Source organism: Orcinus orca, chromosome X (genome assembly GCF_937001465.1).
Source record: "Orcinus orca chromosome X, mOrcOrc1.1, whole genome shotgun sequence".
Lineage (NCBI taxonomy): Eukaryota > Metazoa > Chordata > Mammalia > Artiodactyla > Delphinidae > Orcinus > Orcinus orca.
The window spans coordinates 3,879,408-3,902,331 of NC_064580.1; the positions used below are offsets into that span (position 1 = coordinate 3,879,408).

Genomic DNA, 22,924 nt, shown 5'->3' on the forward strand with positions numbered 1-22,924 from the left:
TAATTACCCACTTCAAGGAAGCGTGCCGAGTCAGAATTACCTGGCTTGCCAATGCTCCCACACACACACACACAGATGGAATCAGTGAACTCCCTGGTTTTAACGGTATGGAATGCACTTCATTAAAAAGTTGAGCAAGGGACTTCCCTGGTGGCACGGTGGTTAAGAATCCGCCTGCCAGTGCAGGGGACACGGGTTCGAGCCCTCGTCCGGGAAGATCCCACATGCCGCGGAGCATCTAAGCCCGTGTGCCGCAACTACTGAGCCTGTGCTCTAGAGCCCGCGAACCACAACTACTGAAGCCCACACGCCACAACTACTGAAGCCTGCGCGCCTAGAGCCCGTGCTCCATGACAAGAGAAGCCACCACAGTGAGAAGCCCGCGCACCGCAACGAAGACCAAACACAGCCAAAAATAAATAAATAAAATAAATATTTATTAAAAAAAAAAAGTTGAGTGAAGCAAAATTTAAAAAATCACAATAATTGCTTGTGCTTAAGCAAGCATTCCCTTCCTCTAGATCACGAAACACATGAACAAAGGCATGGCAAAACCAGTCAAGATGGTTCCCCATGGTCAAGGGCCTAATTATGAACCTCGGCCTAAAGGATCGGAGAGCCATGCGAAGCTATCACTACAACAGCCAGAGGCGACCCACGCTAATCAGTGTGGCTGCGCCACGTACGCTTTCTTGTGGATGGCCCTGGGTTCTCCCCCTGGTGCATACACAGTCGGTTCACATGTAAACTTCCAGGGAGCTCCCAGACCCCAGGGAGGCATGCAGATGCGTCAGATTCCTGATTCCAAACACCTGCTGTACGAGATGGTAGCGGTGCATTCACAGAACTCCTAACATGAAAGCAGGTATCTACAGTATTGATAATGTGCTATATGTTAATATTTGTGAGCAATTTGCGGATCCAAAATAATCACCGTGAACTACCCTCCCGACTCCCCGGAGAATCCGATCGTGGCCTTGAGCACGGATCAGCAAACTCACTGTGAAGGGTCAAGGGACGTAAAGGGTCAAGTGATGGCCAGGCCGTCTCTACTGCCGCCATTCAATTCCGGCACTGTCGTATACAAGGCGCTACTCCTAAAAACGGAGTCACCCACAGGCCACAGCTGGCTCACCTTAGCCTAGGTCGTGTTCCATGGTCACGTACTCAAGACTGAGTTTACTGATCGCCTCCAAAAGCCAAACCAAATTAGCTTATGCATAAAAAAAAACTTATAGGGACTTCCCCAGCGGTCCAACGGTTAAGGCTCCACGCTTGCACTGCAGGGGGTGAGGGTTTGATCCCTAATGGGGCAACTAAGAACCAGCATGCCACATGGCATGGCCAAAAAAAAAAAAAAAAAACAATTATAAATAGTGTAAGATGATCCCTTTAATGATACATTTGCCCCTTTTTTCCAGTCTAACATATACCTTTTCAGCAGAAAGGAAGCATTAAACTAGGAAAAAAATAGGCAGTGTAGTATTGGTACGAGGTAATATTACGGGTTTGGATAATAGTTAAGAAGAAAAGGATCAAGGAGGCCCCCAAATAATTTCTATTTATATTAGTTTATTGTTATATTTGTAAAATATTTATATTATACATAATTATATATTACCTATATTATATTTATATATATATTTTTTTGCGGTACGCGGGCCTCTCACTGTTGTGGCCTCTCCCGTTGCGGAGCACAGGCTCCGGACGCGCAGGCTCAGCGGCCATGGCTCACGGGCCCAGCCGCTCCGCGGCATGTGGGATCTTCCCGGACCGGGGCACGATCCCGTGTCCCCTGCATCGGCAGGCGGACTCTCAACTACTGCACCACCAGGGAAGCCCTATACTATTTAACATTATTATTTTTAGCATTGTATTTAAGTCTATAACTCAGTTACTATACCAAATTGATTTACATAAGTAATCTGTGTCCCTCGGAATCACAAAATGTTTTAATAAAAGATTCATTTGGACAATGTGTGTCCAGAACTAAGTAGCATATAAACAAACTCCCTCAATGTTCGAACGTATTAGCCCCTAGCATAACCCTGAATGTCAGGATCTTCAATAGACTAGCAAATTCAGTCCAAACATAAAATGCCAAACATCCTAATTCTGGTTCATCCCTCGATCCCTTCACTTAGAAATGAAAATCATGGTTCCAGGAGTGCCTTGAAAGGCATTGTTCTTGGTTGTCAGTTTCGAACTGAACTAAGCCATCTTTGGGAAAAAAATAAGGAATGTCTAACATCAGTTCACCAATAGCATCCCCGATGACCACGAAAATCCATTGCAAAGCATTTCCTTTAACAGGGATACAAAACCAGAAAGGGTTCAGTCAGCGGTGTATGCAAAATTAGATCCAACGGGCATACGTTGAAACGTTCAAGTATTCAGTAGGCTTAATGAATGCTTTCTGCTTCCTAGACAGATGTTTTTCTTCATTTATAACCACAAATTCTCCATAGTGAAAAGGGAATAAATACATACATCTCTATTATTTAAACATGTCAGAAGCCTGACCATCGAAAACATGCTCATGAGCAGCAAACCTGGATGACAACAGAAATGCCCTGATTCACAGGTCTTTGTGTTTCCCCACTGAACCCTGTACCCCTTGTAAATGACAATCAGTCCAGTTAAAGAGTCACAGAGGGCCAGAAAAAGAAACGAAATTGAGTTATTTGTAGTGAGGCGGATGGACCTAGAGTCTGTCATACAGAGTGAAGTAAGCCAGAAAGAGAAAAACAAATACCATATGCTAACACATATATATGGAATTTAAGGAAAAAAATGTCATGAAGAACCTAGGGGTAAAACAGGAATAAAGACACAGACCTACTAGAGAACGGACTTGAGGTTATGGGGAGGGGGAAGGGTGAGCTGTGACAAAGCGAGAGAGTGGCATGGACGTATATACACTACCAAACGTAAAATAGACAGCTAGTGGGAAGCAGCCACATAGCACGGGGAGATCAGCTCGGTGCTTTGTGACCACCTAGAGGGGTGGGATAGGGAGGGTGGGAGGGAGATGCAAGAGGGAGGGGATATGGGGATAGATGTATATGTATAACTGATTCACTTTGTTATAAAGCAGAAACTAACACACCATTGTAAAGCAATTATACTCCAATAAAGATGTAAAAAAAAAAAAGAACCTAGGGGTAAGACAGGAATAAAGACATAGACCTCCTAGAGAATGGACTTGAGGATATGGGGAGCGGGAAAAATAAAAAAAATAAAGAGTCACAGAGATTTTAGTTGTCACTTGGGGTCTTGAGGATTCTGGGAAAGGAAAACTCAAAATTTTGTCTTTACTTTTTCAGCCAAGCCATCCTTAGGAGACAATAAATTTCCAACACAGCATCACCGCTCATCAAGCCCACCCCAGAACTGGCGCTCCAAAGGGCTGCCCGTACCAGAGACGCAGTCAGACTCTAGCAGAAACGCACAGCTGGATAAACACCCAGTGCTTTCAGATGCAGAGTATGGACACCAAGGGGGGGAAAGCGGGGAGGGGGGGGTGGGATGAATTGGGAGGTTGGGATTGACATATATAAGCTAATATGTATAAAATAGATAACTAATGAGAACCTGCTGTATAAAAACTAAATTAATAAAATAAAAAAAAAACCCAATAAGGAGTCTTCCCCAGTTCATAAGTTCTCATTTCCTTCCCCCTGTGGTGTTCTTTATATCACATTCCCTTCGGGTTTCATAACCCAAGCTGTCATGTTCGGAGCTGTGCTGTCTACAGCTCTGAGTCTGATGTCAGACACATTATGACCACTTCTCCTCAGAACCAGGATCGGCTGGTTACATTAAACTGACTGCTCCTTGCACAGCGGCTCCTGAAATGGTTACAATCGAGGCTGCATAGTAGGCTTGCTGTTCGAAAGGCTGGTGGTGCGACAAGGAAGACAAATACTCGTGCAACTTCATGCCTTGGTTATATATTAATGCTCCTCCAGATTGAAAAAAGAAAATGACAATGAAAAACCAAAAAGGGGGTTTCGAAATTCAGAAGACAAAGGGATTTACATAATGTGCTCTTACGGATTGTTGAACTGTATATCCTCATCTGTTTCATCTTCCAAATTTGCATGTTAACCACAGAAAGGGGGACAGTAGTAGTCTTTCTTTATTCATTACAAATTACCTTTGGGGAAAAAAAACCTAGCACTTTTTTAATAGCAGGAAATAGGAAAAGGAGTTTGGAAATGTAGTTTTTAGAAATAGGAGTTCAATGAAGGACGTGACCTTGACAATCTTTTAGAATCCAGGAAAGGTGCAGAAGTTTGTTACAGAGTAAGAATAGGGAAATTAGGTGGTTAACTGTAAAGAGATACTCAAAAGCCACTGGTGGTCTAAATTCCGAAAAATGTTTAGAAGTTACGGCACTCAAAATGGTAAGAAAGTAGGTAAACAGCAAGTATTTAATCCATGTAATCATATAAACGGCTCAGCAGGGCTTGAATTGACAGCTGAGCCATGAAAAGTCTTAACCGTTTACTTGAAATATATTAAAACACAACCTTTCTGAAATTTAAATGGGGGGAAAGGGTCCCAATTTTGACTTGTAAAATACCTTCATTAACGTATGCTCACAAACATAGATCGTCAAAGTATTCTACCCATTTCCCCTTCCTTGGGCTGTGCTCTATTTCTGGCTTTCAGAGAAAGAGAAGGATCCCGTGGCCTCAGTGGGCCCACAGCCTGCATTAGAAGCACGTCTGATATTTTGGGTCGCACTCTTCAGGGGCTACACACAAAAGCGATAAAATGAAATGCTGAGGCCATTCAAAGGCCCCAGTGGCTTGAGATGCTTACTGTAGAAGAAAGTGGGTTTTCAGTGGCCACTAGGGATGAGGGTGAATTTCAGAAGGAGGGCTGACTTTCTTGTCTCATCAATGAGATATACTCTGCACTGTGGCTATTTGGAGAAACAAATAATTCTTATTCTAAATTCACAAAGCATGCCAGTACGTATACTCCCAATGAGCTTGAAATCTCTGCTTTGTACTTCGGTGAATTTCAAATAGATTATTTTTAAAAAGAGAACAATGTTTACCACCAAAGTAATCTGAAAGCACGGCCAGGTTTGAATTAACCAGGCTGTAAACGCATCCACAAAATAAGCCAGCGGAGATCAATGATTATGTTTTTCATACTTACCATGACATTGTCTTTCTAAGAAGATGCTTTTAAAAATGCCACCATGGAAATCCACTTGATTTCTTTTCCATCTCAGCACATTTTTCCCTGTAAAAATAAAACAGAGAGAGAAAGACAGAGACAGAGAGACAGACAGAGAGACAGAGAGAGAGACAGAGAGAGAGAAATACACTCAGTGAAAGAGTTGGCGCCATTGTTTCAAAACCCTTGTTACATTCCTTCTAAGCTTTCTTTTGGGTAATTACAAAAGCTAGCTAGTAGTGTCATAAAGTAATTCTTAACTGATTCCCTAACACTTCAAGCAACTAGTCAAGAAAGGGCACCGACACAGTTATGGCAAACTGTAGATTCTATATCCAACCAGTTGAGTCCACAGGCAATTAGAGAATTCAGAATAAAGCGAGACAGCTGGAGGTCGCCAATCTACGTCTCACCTGCTTTCACCTGGCCACCATTAAATTTTCGTCCAAGATGAATTATCAGTTTAGTCCGTGTCTACGTTCGATGTAGTTTATTTAAATTAAGAATTTAAAATCCCTGCACAATTTAATTTGCGAAAGCCGCTCACTGTGTTAGATGGCGTTTGTTTGCAAGAACTGATCCTCAGCCTGCAGAGACTTTTTTTTTTCCCCCCTTACAGCAGTGGGTCAGATGGACAAGATCCACGCTGCCTCGTTCTCTCGGCTCTCATACGACAGAACGAGGCTCTGACTGACCAGTACTCATATTAGTACCAAGCACGTAAAGTCTTTGGGTTTCATGGCTAATGAGTCAGCCCATTATTAAGTTGTAGGAAGGTAGGGTCATAGTCTGATTATGGTTTTGATAGAACATGTAGTTACTATTTCATAAATACTGTGTTTTTAAAAATTTTTATTGGTGTGTATAGTTGCTTTACAATGTTGCGTTAGTTTCTGCTGTACAGCAAAGTGAATCAGCTATACGTATACCTCTATGCCCTCTTTTTTAGATTTCCTTCCCATTTAGGTCACCACAGAGCACTGAGTAGAGTTCCCTGTGCTATACAGTAAATATTGTTGGTTAAAATACATCTGTGGAAATGACTTCATACGTACCAACAATCTTAATTGCATTCATTATTCCTGACCCTTCTACAGCGGCGCAGGGTACGTAGCATAGCACGTATTTTGCATTTAGGAAAACTGATATTCAGACGTTAGCTCACACGATACGTTGAAGCCATAAGGCAGAGTCAGACCTACGTCTATCCTGCGTTCAAAGACCACACGCTTTTCACAGAATCAAGCCGCCTCCTCGTCCAAATAGAATCGGAATTGTTATAACAGGTAACATGTATATGGTGCGTCACCCTTTAACATACCGTTTTATACGTGGACTCTCTACTTATTTATTGATTTATTTGGCTACACAGCATGGCTTGCGGGATCGTAGTTCCCGGACCAAGGATGGCACCCAGGGCCCCCAGCAGTGAAAGCGCTGAGTCCTAACCACTGGACCGCCAGGTAATTCCCATACAGACTCTTTTTAATCTTCTCAGTGAGCACAAGAGCGAGCGTTATCTCCATTGTTTTAAAAAAGCGAAATCCGGGAGGTATTAGCGAACTGGCCAAGATCACACAGAGCTCTCAAGAGTGGGGTAGGGCTCAAAGCAGGTAGGTCGGCGATCAGCCCACGTCGTCTCAGGTGGAGCCACTAATATCTTTTCTCTTCCCCACGCTCAGTCCCCACTCTGTGGGAATCTACACCTGACGCAGTTTTCATCAGGGACAAAAAGGTTATCTGGTATCAGGACCAAAGACAGCCTCACTGCATGAGTGATGCATACAGCAAACACTCACGTGATATTAGCTATTCTAACACTGCATGATTAATATCCCAACTTCGAAATTGGCTCTGTTTCTGTTTCACTTCATCAGAGGTCATATTTGGTTCACACCCACAGGTAATTGTCAAATTCACAGCTGCAAAGTTAACTAGGTGTGTGTCAGGAGAGGTCTACAGAAATTAGCGAGTTATGTCTGGTAGATGACTCTTTTCTGCCTTGGGATAGTGTTGAGAAACATGTATTTGAATTATTATTTTAGGGTGAGTTTTCCTTTGCCTCTTGGCTTGCTGGATTTCGTGTATGTGTTTTTTAGGTGCACAAGAGAGAGAGACACATTCAGTAACTAGTATGTGCATGAGTTTCCTTTTTTTTTTTTTTTTGCAAATCTGATCTGATGGAACAAAATATTCACATCCTGTAGGGTTTAATTCACATGTCAGGAATGATTCCATCCACCCTGCTTGCCTATCTCACCAACTCCACTTCTCTTACTGGACCCTGGTCACTACCATCAACACAGATTCCGTAACCGAGCAGGACCCTAGGGGCCCTTCCCGGGACAGAGACCCCTCCCCCACATCTCCTGCTGCAGCTCCTCTCTGAAGTGCCTAGTGTATCTCATGCCTATTTCCTGAGTTTTTTCAGATGCTAAAAACCACCACATGGAAGAAATTAACTATCTGATGACCACTAGCACACAGCCCCCAGACCAACCGGCGCCCCTGTGACCCTGCCCTGTGACCTCATCACCAACCAGTCAGAGAACTGTGCAGGAGCTGAACACACACACCCCGGGATGCCCCTCCCTCACCGGGCCTTTAAAAATGCGTTGCTAAAAGTTGTGGGTTTTTTGGAGAGAAGCCACCTGGCTCCTTTCATGGCCCTGCAGTAAACCTCTGTCTGCTCCAAACTCCGAAGTTTCGGTTTGTTTGGCCTCACTGTGCATAGGGCAGACGAATCTGTGTTCGGTAACAATTCTACTATTTTTCCTGCTATGCAAGGCAAAATACATTCTCATTTTTTTTTATTATTATTATTTCTTCTCAAAGGATAGCGCCACATGTGTGAATTTACAATATAACATTCTCCCAGACGGCTTTTGGTAGCAGAAACCTCCAAACACCAAAGGGTCAGAGAAGGGCAATGACCATTTATTACGTCCGCCTATTACGGCATTTTGCTGCTCATGACTCTGTTATCTAAGCAGAATGCTGACCGCTAACACTGACCTATGTTCAAGTAATCACGTGTTCATTTTTCTCATTTGTTTTCTGCTACATGATTCGTGGGGGTCCATGAGGTAATAATAAGCTTTGCTTCATGTATCGGAAGCTAAGTTATAAGATAGAGTCGTGTGGCTAATAAGATATTTCAAAGGTTAAAGGCTCAGTTCTCTAGATTAAAACACTATTGATGTTACCAGTAAATTTGGGCTGGATGACCTACTACAGAAGTCCTGAAGACAGATAAATATGATGACAGACAGCTGATTATTCGGAACTTAATAAGAAATTACATTTTATGATTTGTCTTCATGTGAAACTACACCCTACCGTATACAGACCATTTGTGAAGACTTACGCTGTACTTAGTACGTTATCGACTCATCTATAAAAGCTTCTTGTAAAAACAAATATTGCCTGAGATGACTGATATTAAATACTCAAGGCAAACCAATATTTATGAGGTACCAATATATTAGCAAGCATTACCATAAATATCCTATGTCATTTTATTGGAATTTTACCATACAGAGAATACACTAGTCAAAGCATACAGACCTTTGGCGGAATATCGGACGTAGAAGCTAAGAATGATCTATTCCACGCTACGACAATGTTTCAAAGAAGCCTCTCCGTATAAGTTCACCTTTACAACTAAAGACTTGGGGTTTCATAGAGACACTCACAGCCATTCCAATTCGCCCTGGGTAGGAGGTCAAACAGATACCTAGAACATAAGGTGAAAGTGTATAAATATTTTCATAAAGGAGGATACTGACGGAGTTAGGACTCTTCAATAGGTTACGAATATGATTTTATTCTCTGGTCCCTAAATAATGTACAGTAAACTCTGTCTAGAAATCCTAAGATATTTCACTTCGCGAATGTGTGTTGAACACAGGCTGTGCGCAAGGTATGAGGATAGAAAAGAAATTCCAGAGATGAATGTGGCACAGTCCTTGTTCTCAAGGAGCTTGCGGTCTCCTGGCGGAAAACATCATCAAGGCAAGGACTTAGATATAATTGCAGGAGCTCCGGTATCCAGAGATAAAGGAATAGAGAGGGCCACGCTCAGAAGAGGTAGCAGCTCTGGGAAACTCTTAGCATATGGCATGGAAGATGGCTTTGAAGGAGGAGAGAGAGGAGGCCCACGTTTGTCATGGGGAAAGAAGGAGATGGTAGCTACACTAGACTCTCCAGGGTCCTCACGAAGTCTGTGCCAGGATTACACCTAAGGGGTCCCAAGGTTTCGACAGCACTCATGACCAGGGTCTGCATCTAGCCCTGCACACACATACACAAAAACAGGAAAATCTAAACTTCTTTTTAAAACCTAAAGATATTTCAGAGGTATTTTAACTTAAAAAAAAAAATAAAACTACTATCATTCATCATTTATTTAGTTGTCACAATGACCTGCTAAGTCTCTAAAAGAAAAATGGGAGAAATAAGTTTAATTTTGATAGACATTCATGAGTAGCTAAAAAAATAAAATAAAATGCACGCTCAGATGGGAAGAGGACTTATCGGTAGGTTTTTAGCAGGGTTGTCCTGGATATGTCTAGATGTATATATAAATGTTCCAATTAACATAAATCACTTGAACTTGCACCCAAATTTATCTAACCCAGACTTTATCTTTCTCTCAAACAGAACAATCTTCCAAACCACATTCATTTTTGAAAAGATGCATATTTAATAAAACATCTGTTTTCTGTCTTGGATTTGCTCCCAATTTTATGCAATGCTCAAATTGTTTAATTTTTAGCATTAGGAAAATCCGGGGGGGTGGAGAGAAACAGAGAAAAATTTTCCTGAGAAGTTAAAGTGAGTAACTGAAAATACAGATAATCAACTTTACACAGTTCTACTCCTCCCGAATCACCCCAGAATTCGGATGAACTCTCAAGAAATTCATTTCCTGTCCACGTTTCTAATTTTGATGCAAATCTTTACAACAAAATTAAAAAGTACTAATGTCATCATCCAGTGAACAGTGGAAACAAACAGCGCCACAAACTATATTTACAGCTTTCGTGTAAGACTTAAACTAGTCAAGGTCCAAAATCCTGAACATTCCTAAAATGTATGCCTCGAAATTTTCTAGGCATGGACTAGAATGGGAAACTTTTCTACGACACTGTCTTTAAAAGAAAAAAATACAGAAAAAAAATGTGTGCAAATTCTAGGGATGTGAATACTGGCAAAGATTTTAAAAGATAAATAGGCATTTAGAAACAAATCACGTACGTACGTTGAATGACCCATACGTTTCAGTAAATCATGCTAGCCTATAACCAACCTGAACCATCAAGGAAGAGCCCATCTTCCCGTAGATGAAAGACCAGCTCCTCCGACCACAAACTGATTCAATAATCAAAGGTGTTCTCTCAGTCTCTCTGACTTGGCTACATGTCTCAAAAAACTGTGATGCCTCGGGTGCTAACACTTGCTAACACGCAAGATTTGATATTCTCATTCCATCAGTGAATATTTATAGAGTGCCTAACGACTACTCATTTCTTCAACAAATACCCAATGAATACCCCATCTAGGCTGGACTCATGAAACACACATTTTAAGGAAAAGCCGAAAAACATTTAAACACACACCACGCGTGGTCGAAAAGGAAAAATGCAGTCGAGTGTGGGTGAGCACAGAGAAGGAAGTAAACAGCAGATGAAATAGGAAAGGACAGAGCATGCAGCCCACTCGGAGTGGGAAGAGGGCAGGGGGAGTGGCACAGGCCGTGTCCTAATTTGCTTAGTTGGAAACCGAAAGACAACTGGTAGACCAGCAGCGCAGTCATCAGAGAACACTGCAGGGTGGAGCTTGCAGGTAGGTAGGAAGCTCATTCTGTGCAAAGCCAGACAGGTCACTGCAAGGAATCTGGAGTGAATGCTAAGCATAATAGGAAGCCATTCTTTGTGAAATATTTTAGGCTGACAAGGAGGAACATAAGGTCAAAGATAAATGATCTGAAAAGCCTGCCCCTAGTGGCTGTGTGCCTCTATTTTAAGGCACATTCGATGCTTCATTAACTTATTTTGCAAACATCTCTAGAGGCAGGTACTCTCGTATAACCCTAACAGAGGAGAAAACAGAAATGTGAAAATATCAGCTACTGCAATTCACACAGCTAGGAAGTATCAGGTGGTCTGGCTCCTCTGGTGGAAACTGGTGAGTACCAGAGAGGACTGCCAATAATGCGTGTCAAAGTGAGTGAGTGGAGGGCTTCCCAGATGGCGCGGTGGTTGAGAGTCCGCCTGCCGACGCAGAGGACAGAGGTTCGTGCCCCAGTCCGGGAGGATCCCATGTGCCGCGGAGCGGCTGGGCCCGTGGGCCATGGCCGCTGAGCCTGCGCGTCCGGAGGCTGAGCTCCACCACGGGAGAGGCCACAATGGTGAGAGGCCCGTGCACCGCAAAAAAAAAAAAAAAAAAAAAAGTGAGTGAGTGGAACAGAATCGTGGCCCCATGTGATAGACAAAGGGTGGTTATGTGTGAAATAGTGGAAAATATACGTACAAGTCCTGCCCCCTGTTCTAGCACGGAGCTCCTAAGACCCTTGTAATTTCCCAAGTGACAAGAACACTAGCAGCATCTTTTGTTCTACTATTTGGTCTTTGCCTCTGGTTCCTGACTCAGAGCTCCTAAGTCCCTTGGAATTTCCTGGGCGACAGGAGTGTGTTTTGTTCTAATGAGATGACTCCTGGTGGGGTCCTGGGTGGCTTCAGGATGGGGGCTGAGCACCACAGAGTCCAAGCCATAGTGTGAAGCCTGGAACTTTCGGCCTCACCATCCACACTCTGGACAGGGAGATGGGCTGCAGGCTGAGTCCATGATCGGTAAAGCCCACGTGACGAAGCGTCCATGAAAATCCCCAGAGTTCAGGGTGCTTCCTAGTTGGGGAACACATCCCCACGCGGAGCGGCTGGTGCACCCCAACTCCGCGAGGACAGGAGCTCCTGCCGTCAGGCTCCTTCCACAGCTGGCTTTCTGGATCTCTTCATCTGGCCGTTCATCTGTATCCTGTGTCCTAGCCTTTATTATGAAATAACCGGGAAAGCGTTAAGGAAACATTTCCCTGAGCGCCGTGAACTGTTCCAGCAAATGATGGAATCCAAGGAGGAAGTTATGAGACTCTCCGATGTACAGCCAAGTGAGAGGAAAGTTGTGGGTAAGCTAGGGACCCACTGCCTGCCCTTGGCTTCTGAAGTGTGGGGAGCGGGGGGCCATCCTGTGAGTCCTTAATCTGTGGAGTCTGTACGAACTCCATATTAGCGTCAGACTGAATTGAATCACAGGACACCCAGCTGGTGTCACAGAGAAGAGCTTGGTGTGCGGGGACCCGTGGGGGAGGGGGGAACACCACACACATCTGTTGTCAGAAGTATTGTCGACTCTATGAGGAAAAGAATCTCAGGAGAGTTTTTCCCAAGCAGTATGGGAGAGGGGAATACAAGAGCAAAAAGTGGAGACGGGGCGGTCTCCGGGGTGAAGGCACTGTTAACCAGGAGTAGGTCCAAACCTATGCGGGATGGTCTGGAAGCTGGAACTTAAGGAGCAATGTGAACTGAAGAACTCACAAAAGCTAAGTAAAGGAATGGAGAGGCAGTAGAGGAAAGCCAGAGAGGAGAGTTTTGGAATGCACGGAAGGATGAAGTCCCTTAGCGGAGGGTCAGTGAACACGTCAGAGGCTACAGAGAAACTCCAAGGAGGAAGAGGGCTTTGTTGAGCGGTCAGCCCCTCCAGAGGGCAACTGATGGGGTCCAGGTGTGCTGTCTGGAAAGAAAGCAGAAGGGATGTGAGGGTAAATAAAGAAATGTTTCTTCTTAAGAGTCCCTTCAGGGCATATGTGTCAGGGCACCAACAGGATTTTGGAAAGACGATTAGAGCCGCTGAGAAGGTCTTGATAATGAAAATGTCAGACCAGTTTCAAAAGGAAAAGACTATCAAGAGAATAGGCAGGATTAGGGACTTGCCTGGGGGTCCAGTGGTTGACTCTGCACTTCCACTGCAGGGGGCGTGGGTTCGATCCCCGGTCAGGGAACTAAGATCCCACGTGCCGCAGAGCGTGGCCAAAAAGAAAAAGAAAAAGAGAGAGGGAGAGAATAGGTAGGATTAAAAAATGATCATCTGGGGCTTCCTTGGTGGCACAGTGGTTAAGAATCCGCCTGCCGATGCACGGGACACGGGTTTGAGCCCTGGTCCGGGAAGATCCCACACGGCACGAGCAACTAAGCCCATGAGCCACAACTACTGAGCCTACGCTCTAGAGCCTGTAAGCTACAACGACTGAGCCCGCGCACCTAGAGCCTGTGCTCCGCAACAAGAGAAGCCACCGCAATGAGAAGCCCGCGCACCGCAACGAACAGTAGCCCCCGCTCGCTGCAACTAGAGAAAGCCCGCGTGCAGCAACGAAGACCCAATGCAGCCAAAAATAAATAAATAAACTTATTTAAAATAAATAAATAATGATTATCTTTTACAGTCTATCCATTTCATTCTAATCACCAAAAAACAGCACGTTCCCCATCAGTGTCATCGACGTGAGGATATTGCATCTGACCATGATGAGCTCCTCCTTGGCTTCGAGCCTTCTCTCTTCCCTTTGTTAAAGTACCTAAAATATCACCCCAACTTCCGACAGTTACTTCCTTGGCTTGTTCTCTGTCCAACAGGAGGCCAGGTCCCGTCAACACCATATTCCCAGCGCCTCTGGGGAATGTGAAAGCTTCTCCGTTTCCACACTCTCTGCCATCATTCCGTCTTAATGTACATTATTAGCCTGATGTCTTCAATGTCTACCTACATTGCTCCCTGCCTCAATCATATTCACCAGCACCAAGGTGGCGTTCCATAAATGATTCCACGCTGCTGAAGCCCTGACAGGGCTCTCCACAGCCTACAGAAGAACATCCATTGGCTTGACCATTGGGTTCCACCACCTACAATGCTCTGATTTCAGTTTAATTGTCTGTACCCAACAACAGGCACCTGAAAGCGCGCTCAGCCCATCCGTTCACTCAACACTTGCTGCGTCCACGTGTTCACCCCTTTGCCCTTCTGAAAAACTCCTCTCCATCCTCTGAGATGCAGCTCACAAGCTGTCTCCTTTGGAAAAGCTTTGGTGCTAGCCTAGTTCCCAAGGTGTATCAACACCCTCCCGTTGACCCCTTCCCCAATGTACCTGGTCTGGACTGTGTGACCGGTAGCATGCGGCAGAAGGGATAATGTGTCTCTTCCAAGGCCAAGGTATCAAAGACTACGGCGGGTCCTAGGATTCCTCTCAGCCACTCCGTCTTACCCTCCCTTCTCTCACTGCCCAGAAAGCTACTGCCAATGCCGTGTGACCAGCCCTAATGTGAGGTCCACAGGACAGCTAACTGAAGCCCTCTGCTGATGGTCACACACGTGAGGCTCTCTTATGCCTTCAAAGAACTGCATCCCTGGTCCGCAAGTGGACGGCAGCATCCTGAGAGGCCCTGCATCAGAACCACCCAGCTATGAAGCTGTTGAATCCCTGACTTACAGAAAATGTATGAGATAAGACACACTGGCAGTTTGGGGTCATTCTTCAAGCGGCAATAGGCAAATACGGAACTGTCCTACGTGACACCAGTTTTCTAGTGGAAGATAAGATTCTATACTCCCAAGGTCTGTGTGCTTTCCCTTCTCACGGCATGTAGGATGTGCCTGCCTTGTGGTGTAGGTGTTTTCAAGGATTATTTTGTCTTCTCTACTAAGAATGTGATCTCGCTGGGGTCAGGTCAGGGGTTGAATTTTATCAGTGTTTCTATGTTCTCTGGTATCTAGCACAGTGACCTTCTCCAAATAAGATGTGAACACATGGCTATCAAATGAATGAATGGATGGATGAATGAATGGTGAGAAATGAAAGGTGAGAAACTCTATTCAGTTTCTCACTCTCTGAAGGAGGAAGAGCTCCACACAGCCCAGAATGACCAGAACTTTAAGACAGAAAGTGCTCTCGGGTCCCTGAAACGGGAAACAATCACTGTCTTCAAGTTCCTCTACTGTATTGAATTACAAGCCAAGCATTTGGAGGCCACGGAGGAATAAGTAACGTCTAGCCTCTGGTGAGGTTTTATGGTGGTCATTATTAATCTTCACACCCCTCACGGTCCATAGCACATGGCAGACGTCCAATAAATATGCACTGGCTTGAACGGTCCGGGGACCTGAGAACGTAAAGATAACCTGTAAGTCCAGAGCGAGCCTGAATGCCAAAAGCCAACGAGGAGACCCAGAGATTTTAATGCCACCTTCCGAACAGGAAAGACCAACATGGGAGGCGGCCGTCAAAAATCAAACAGGATGTCTGTGGACACGCAACCTGAAAGGACCGGAAGGCAGCGGCCCTCACTGTGTGACCCCTGCACCAGCAGCAGCAAGTTCACGTGGGAACATATTGGGTCCCACCTTTGATCTGGCGACTCGGAAACTCAGATGCGTGGATCGCAGGGGTCTGTGTTCAAGAAGCCCCCCAGGGGCTACTGGTGCTGAATTTGGAGAAACCCTGCGTTCCATCATCTGCTCCAAAGGCAATAAAGATTTGAGACTTGAAGCCTTCTTCCAGGAATAATCTTTCCAACAGTATTATTCTGAAATCAGATTAGAAAATGGATGGGAATTGATCCCCAGGCCACCGACCTAAGGACACAGCAATCAGGCAAAACCAGGAGACCAGAAGCCAACTCTTTCATCCACATCGCTTAGGTCTTTTCAGCACCTGCTCTGAACCCTACCCGCTTCTGTCCCTCAAGTCTTCCCCTCTCCCACCATCCCTTCAAGACCCTCCCAGTTGGTGGTCTCAGTTCCTTCCGAAGACGTCCCGTGAACCAGACCTCAGGCAGCATCCCCCACCAGGGACCTTCCTGTTCTCCTGGCTCTGTACACACTGACTTTGCTACCTTCATTAAAGGCATGATGTCACCTGCACGTATGTCATCACCTGAGAAGCGTCATGCTCCTCCAACAGACCACGTTATCCGTGACGGAGCTGGTGTCTCCCTCTTACCTACCGACCACCACGGAAAGTCCAGAGCCTGCCAGGCATGAGACACTCAGTGCCCCGGGTATTAAACATACGATCGTGCTTCTAAAGGTTCTGACATTCATGCCGACTGGGAGGTTTTTAAAGCTCCCGTCCAGCCACTTTATAAAGGTCAAGAAATACCTCCTCGGGGAGAAGAGAAGAGAAGGCCTGAATAACTGGACAGTATGTCACGCCGTGCACACGAGCAGGGGAAAGACAAAATGCTTGCTCTCTCGCTTAACTGTTTACAAAGCAAAGCTACAAGCGGAAGATATACTGAGGCAAACGGACGTGGGACCCTGTATTTCCCCAGCACCAGACACAGCGGAAAAAGAGGCAAAGACGAAATACGACGAATCGTACCTCCCTCCAGTTTCAGTTTTAGTGCCATTTCGATTTTCTAACGTAAGTGCCACCCTATGCTTCACGATCCAGGCTTTGGACGGGTTACGTGTCACTCAGAGGTCCATCCCTCTGAGTTCGCTTTCTTTTTTTTCCTTTTATTTATTTATTTGCTCTGTATTTTTTTAATTTTATTTTATTGGAGTATACCTGATTTACAATGTGTGTTACTTTCAGGGGTACAGCAAAGTGAATCAGTTATACATAGACATGTATCTATTCTTTTTCAGATTCTGTTCTCCTATAGGTTATCACAGAGTATTGAGTAGAGTTCCCTGTGCTACACAGTAGGTCCTTATTAGTTATCTATTTTATACGGAGTAGTGTGTATATGCCAATATGCATTTGTTTTAAATGACACAATTCTGAGTTGCAAACCCCCTCCCCTCCCAGTTTGCCTCTGACGTTTCACCAGGTCACAAAGAAGTTTACTGAGAAAAATCCCTGAAGCCTGTGGGCTCGCTAATTATGGTGTAAAATGAGCTGTATTCACATCAAGAGGCTTAATTACAATGACCATGGCTCTCGATTCAGGTGGAATTCGAATGGGAAAGGACATGGAGATGGGTCCCACCCACTCACTGGGTGGGACAGTTGAGGGGCAGGAACTTGTTTCCCTTCCAAGAACTGTGATTAAAAAAGGGGATCCCATGCTGTCTCAGCAGGTGTGATGCTGTGATAGGATACAGCAGCATCCTTAAAATCTGGATGAAATGGAGGTGATCGTGGGAGACAAGTATCCCCCCGCACCGAACCCCCCGACTGGAGGAATGTATCGGAGAGACAGGACCAGGCTGAAAATAGGCACAAAACTGGCTGAGGGGTCTGCACTTCACCTCAGCTCTACCCCAACGGGCTGTGGCAGTTTGGATAAATCCTATAGAGAGCTTTGCATGCTGGTGTATGAGATTCCTAAGGCTGCTGTAACCAAGGGCCACAGGCCTGATGGTTTAAAACAACAGGAATTTATTCTGGAAGCCAGAAGTCCTAAATCAAGGTGTCCCAGGGTCTCCCGCCTTTTTGAAGGCTCCCGGGGAGGGTCCCTCCTGGTCTGTTCTACATTCAGGTGGCTGCTGGCTATCCTTGGTGTTCCTTGGCATGTAGCTGAGTCCCTCCAGTCTCTGCCTCAGCACTCACGTAGCCGTCTTCTCCCCCTGTGACCCTGCCTTCACTCTGGCTCCCACTACGCGTGCCTGTGTCCTCTCGCAGCAGTTTTCCCTCTTAAAAGGACCCCAGTCGTCCTGGATCAGAGCCCACTTCGATGACCTCATCTTTGTTACATCTGCAAAGACTGTACTTTCAAGCTCACATTCTGAGGTCCTCAGGGTTAGCAATGCATCACATCTCTTGGAGAAACACAGTTCAACCCACCACACTGGGTTTATTTGTAAAATGAGATGGTCGGGCTCATGAATTTTTGGCTTTAGTTTCTAAGTGTTAAACCTGAAAAGAAATTTATGAACACTGCTCTAGTTCTCTCTTTCTCTCTCCTCCTCTCCTTCCCTCCTTCCCTCCCTCCCTCCCTCCCCGCACCGCACCTCCCGCACACATTTGGAATTGTGGAACAGGAACACTGATGACTGGCTGGATGTATTTACCTTCAACCAGGTACTTACTGTATTTTTTATACAAAAACCACCTTCTACACATTTGCATGAAGCCAGAACGTGTGCTCTCTGCAGAATTCACTTCCACACATGCATCCACGAGAAATGTGAGGATAACTGTCACCAGATTGCACGTGGGAACCACGTACGTACAGGCATCAAAAGCTCTTTGCAATAAGTGCATAATAAATTCGCTTTTCCTTGTCTCTTTGTACTTTCCTGGAGCCCAGCTTCTTCACCTCTTTCCTTGTGGAGCAGACACTTATTTTAAGTCTGTTCCATTGATTAATTTGAACATGGTAGCCATGGCATCAACATCTCAACCATATAACCCAGTCTTAAAAATGCAGACAGGGAAAAGTAAAACATTTCAATTTAGGAACTATGAAATGAATACAATGAAATACTATTCATTGTAGCAAACATAAATACTGAAGAAATGTGTAAGGAGGAAAGAACAGCCTAGATCTCCACAATCTAATTTTACAGAATCAAACTCTTAGTCATTAGTTAGGGTACCTCATCCATTCTTTCAGGAACAATTATGGAGTTGATATCAGCAGTTTAAATGAAGCATGGCATCTGAATAAAAATCGCTGTTTTTGCATAATCCTTTTATCATAAAAAATGTAGACGGTGCTCATTTATTATTGAAATTTAAAACAATAATACAAAGCAACCTATTATGCAGTCGTTTATGACAAATCTTACACTGCCTTCTTTGGGGTGAGTGATATTAACTCTGAGCCTCTAATGTTAACAATACATTTCTCAAAAACACAATCTTCCATACAAATCCATCCTGTATTCACTCATAGAATATTAACTCTTCTTATGTTGAAGGATCTAATTTTAATCCATCAATGCAACAGTTCAGAAAACATAACACCATTTTCAAGGAGTCTGAAATTCTCTGCACCGAACGTTTCTACCGTTTCCACTGATGTCAATAACTTCTCAATAACGGACAGCGCTCACCAACTTGTGCTCATCTATAGAACTGCAAATCACATTCTGGGCGTCAAGGGTTCACATACTGTCTCCCCATCTACTGAGCTTTCCAACTGCAATGCGATTTTGCCCAATTTTAGATAAGCTAGCTGCATTTATCTCGGCCCTTTGTTCTGAAAGATACCTATCGAGGATTTTTCTGTTCTTGTTTTCTGTTTTTATTTGCTCGAAAGCTCTCCCTTACATAAATCAATTCCATCTTCCTCTGTGATAAAGTGCACGATAATCACTATCCCCAAACATCACCCTCATTACAGCCGACACAATTCACAAAGTCGACTCTGTATGAAAAAAGAGCTTCCAGAATAATACGGTTACTACCTCTCATGGGGAATAGTTTGCCCCAGTGTTCTGATCACACCCAGCACACATATGGGCCATTAGAATCCCAAAGACAATGAAATTCCCTGTGTAAAAACTCATTTTATAACAGAGGTCCTTCACGTTGATGCATTTTTACCCCCAGGGGACGGATGTGTCACTGACACCTCGAGGCTTGAGGGACACCACTAAGCATGTGACAAGGCACAAGCCAGCCACCTACAAAAACGAATTAGCCACCCCAGTACCAAGAGCACCCAGGTGCGTACATCTTTCATAAGAAAGGTGTATTCCTGCCATATCTGAGTAAATCAAATCACATTTTAAATATTACACGGCACCTACTAGATGGCAAAATTCTCTAAAGCATCCTTCCGTAATAGACTCCAATGATCTTCTACCAACAGTAGTTTAACATCCCTAATCTATGTTATGGGAACTTGGGTTTATGAAGTGTGTGCGTGTGCGCGCACACACACACACACACACACAAACGTACAAATATGTGTAGGGCATATCTTGCTGTTTCTTGCAAGACCATTTTTTAGAAAGGTTGATATGTCATTCATTTTATTTTGCTCTATAAGTTAAATATCTAGTAAGTATCATTTTTCTCAAATATGCAGTCTTTTACCGAAAGGGTCTATGCCATTGCGCTAAAGGATGAAATAAACTTAGAAACAAAGAGCACAACGGTAGTTGCCAGGGGCTGGGGGGTTGAGGAAGTGGGAAGATGGTGGTCAAAAGACACAAACTTCCAGTTAGAAGATGAATAAGTCCTGGGGTCTAACGTACGGCATGGTGGTTCTAGTTAACAATAATGTCTTAGACATTTGAAAACTGTTGAGAGTAGATCTTCAGTGTTCTCACCACAACAAAAGACGTGGTAATCATATAGCACGACCGGGGTGTTAGCTAATGCTAGGGCGGTAATTATTTTACAATATATAAGTGTATCAGACCATCACATAGTACACCTTCCACTTATGTTATGTATCAATTATATCTCAATAAAATGGTGGGGGAATAAGGATGAAACAAACCAAGAGTGATGCGAGACCATCTTGGTCAGACACCTGCGCCTAAACTGTCTTAATCTGGGGCATAACTATGGCAGCATGAGAATGATGTCCAACTATAATTGTGTAGATTAGGTTGCTACTGCTTAGTCTTTATTTTTGTAAATGTGATACGTAACAGGGACTTCAATCAAACTGATATAATTCGGTTAAGTATGAGTTGGCAAAGGGGAAAAAATTGCAGGTGTGTGTGTGTGTGTGCGCATGCGCCTGTGTAATGATGGAACAAAGGTTACCCTCCCCCTCTCTCCATCTTTGCCTGTCCTCAGTACTATGGGTACCAGATTAAATGAGGTCCAGTAAGCCCAGAGGGCACACACACACACCTGGCCATATTTACACAGCTTTCCTTCTAGGGACAGCACAGCCTCACGTAAGGCAGGCTTCCTCCCTAAGGAGCTGGTAAGCTAAGACCAAGTGTTACGGAAAACACTCAGGTTCTTTTAAAAATAACTTGAGTACTCCATTTTGCTGAATCTATAACCTACTTTCATAGAGAGTAAAAAGAAAGAGCAGTTCCTTCAGGAAGAATTTGCATGAAAATGATGGAGAGGGACACAAGCTCATGAAAAGAAACTCAAAAGATAAATCAACCTACTGCGACGCACAGACCTTGGGTGAGCCAGCAAACTAGTAAAAAAAAAAAAAAATCACCTTTGACTTTTATGACTTGATGGTGATACTGAGGAATTGTTGATAATTTTAGGAGTGGTAAAGATACAACGGCTGTGTGGGAAGAAATTACTTCTTTTATTTTAAAGCAATATACTGACATCGTGAGATGAATTACACAGTGCCATAATGAGAACGGGGGAAAAGGATGGGCTTAAATAGGAACGCTTAGGTTAGGCATTCATAATTGTTAAGGGTGAGTGATGGGTACATGGGATTCATTATTCCATTTCCTTTCCTTTATTTCTTGCAAGTACTTGAAATCTTCAACATTAAAAGATTCTATAAGATTTCAAGCACACACAAAAGTTTTTTCTTAAAAAAAAGACAAAAGAAAAAATGTTTACGAATCAAAACAATATACACGAATCTACAAAATAAGTAATGCCCCTTTGATGAAGAATGTGGGATTGATATAGATGGCTTTGAAAATAAGTTATGGGTGCAAAACTATATAAACCTGTCAAAAAATAAGGAAACTGCATATAAATCAATGAAGTTAGAACACTCACTCACACCATACACAAAAATAAACTTAAAATGGCTTAAAGACTTAAATTTAAGACATGACACCATAAAACTCCCAGGAAAAAAAAACATAGGCACAACATTCTCTGACATAAACATAAACTGTAGCGATGTTTTCTTTGGTCAGTCTCCGAAAGCAAAATAAATAAAAGCAACAATAAACAAATGGAAACTAATCACACTTAAAAGCTTTTGCACAGCAAAGGAAACCACAGACAAAATGAAAAGGCAACCTACAGAACTGGAGAAAACATCTGCAAATGATGTGACTGACAAGAGCTTATTTTCCGAGATAAACAGCTCATACAACTCAATAACAGAAAAACAAACAACCCAATCAAAAAACGGGCAGAAGATCTAAACAGACTTTTCTCCAAAGAAGACATACAGATGGCCAACAGGCACACGAAAAGATGCTCAACATCGTTAATTATTAAAGAAACGCAAATCAAAACCACAATGAGATACCACCTCACACAGGTCAGAATGGCCATCATCAAAAAGTGTACAAAATGCTGGAGAGGGTGTGGAGAAAAGGGAACCCACCTACACTACTGGTGGGGCTGTAAACTGGTGCAGCCACTATGGAGAACAGTATGGAGGGTCCTTAAAAAACTGAAAATACAGCTACCAAATGATCCTGCAATCTCACTCCCGGGCATATATCCGGAAGTGACATATACCCTCATTCGAAATGATACATGCACCCCAATGTTCATAGCAGCACTATTTACAATAGCCAAGACATGGCAGCAACCTAAGTGTCCATCAACAGATGAATGGATAAAGAAGATGTGGTACATATATACAATGGAATACTACTCAGCCATAAAAAAGAATGAAATCATGCCACTTGCAGTAATGTGGACGGACCTAGAGATGATCATACTAAGTGAAGTAAGTCAGACAGAGACACACAAATATTATATGATATCACTTACACGTGGAATCTAAAAAACTGTACAAATGAATTTACATACAAACCAGAAACAGACTCACAGACATAGAAAACAAACTTAGAGTTATCAAAGGGGAAAGTG

General features: G+C 43.7%; 1 protein-coding gene across 4 annotated transcripts in view; it reads right to left on the reverse strand.

Moving 5' to 3' along the window:
• The window catches only part of NLGN4X (neuroligin 4 X-linked), a 346,761-nt gene that overhangs the window by 302,302 nt on the left and 21,535 nt on the right, over positions 1-22,924 (reverse strand). For 2 of the 4 annotated variants that reach the window (XM_033420242.2, XM_033420244.2), the window contains exons 2-3: positions 8,764-8,932; positions 5,176-5,262 (exon numbers count right to left, since the gene is read on the reverse strand). The gene's annotated coding sequence lies outside the window, so the exon portion shown is untranslated. The remainder of the gene's footprint in view (positions 1-5,175; positions 5,263-8,763; positions 8,933-22,924) is intronic. The other 2 variants (XM_033420238.2, XM_033420241.2) reach the window with 1 other exon arrangement.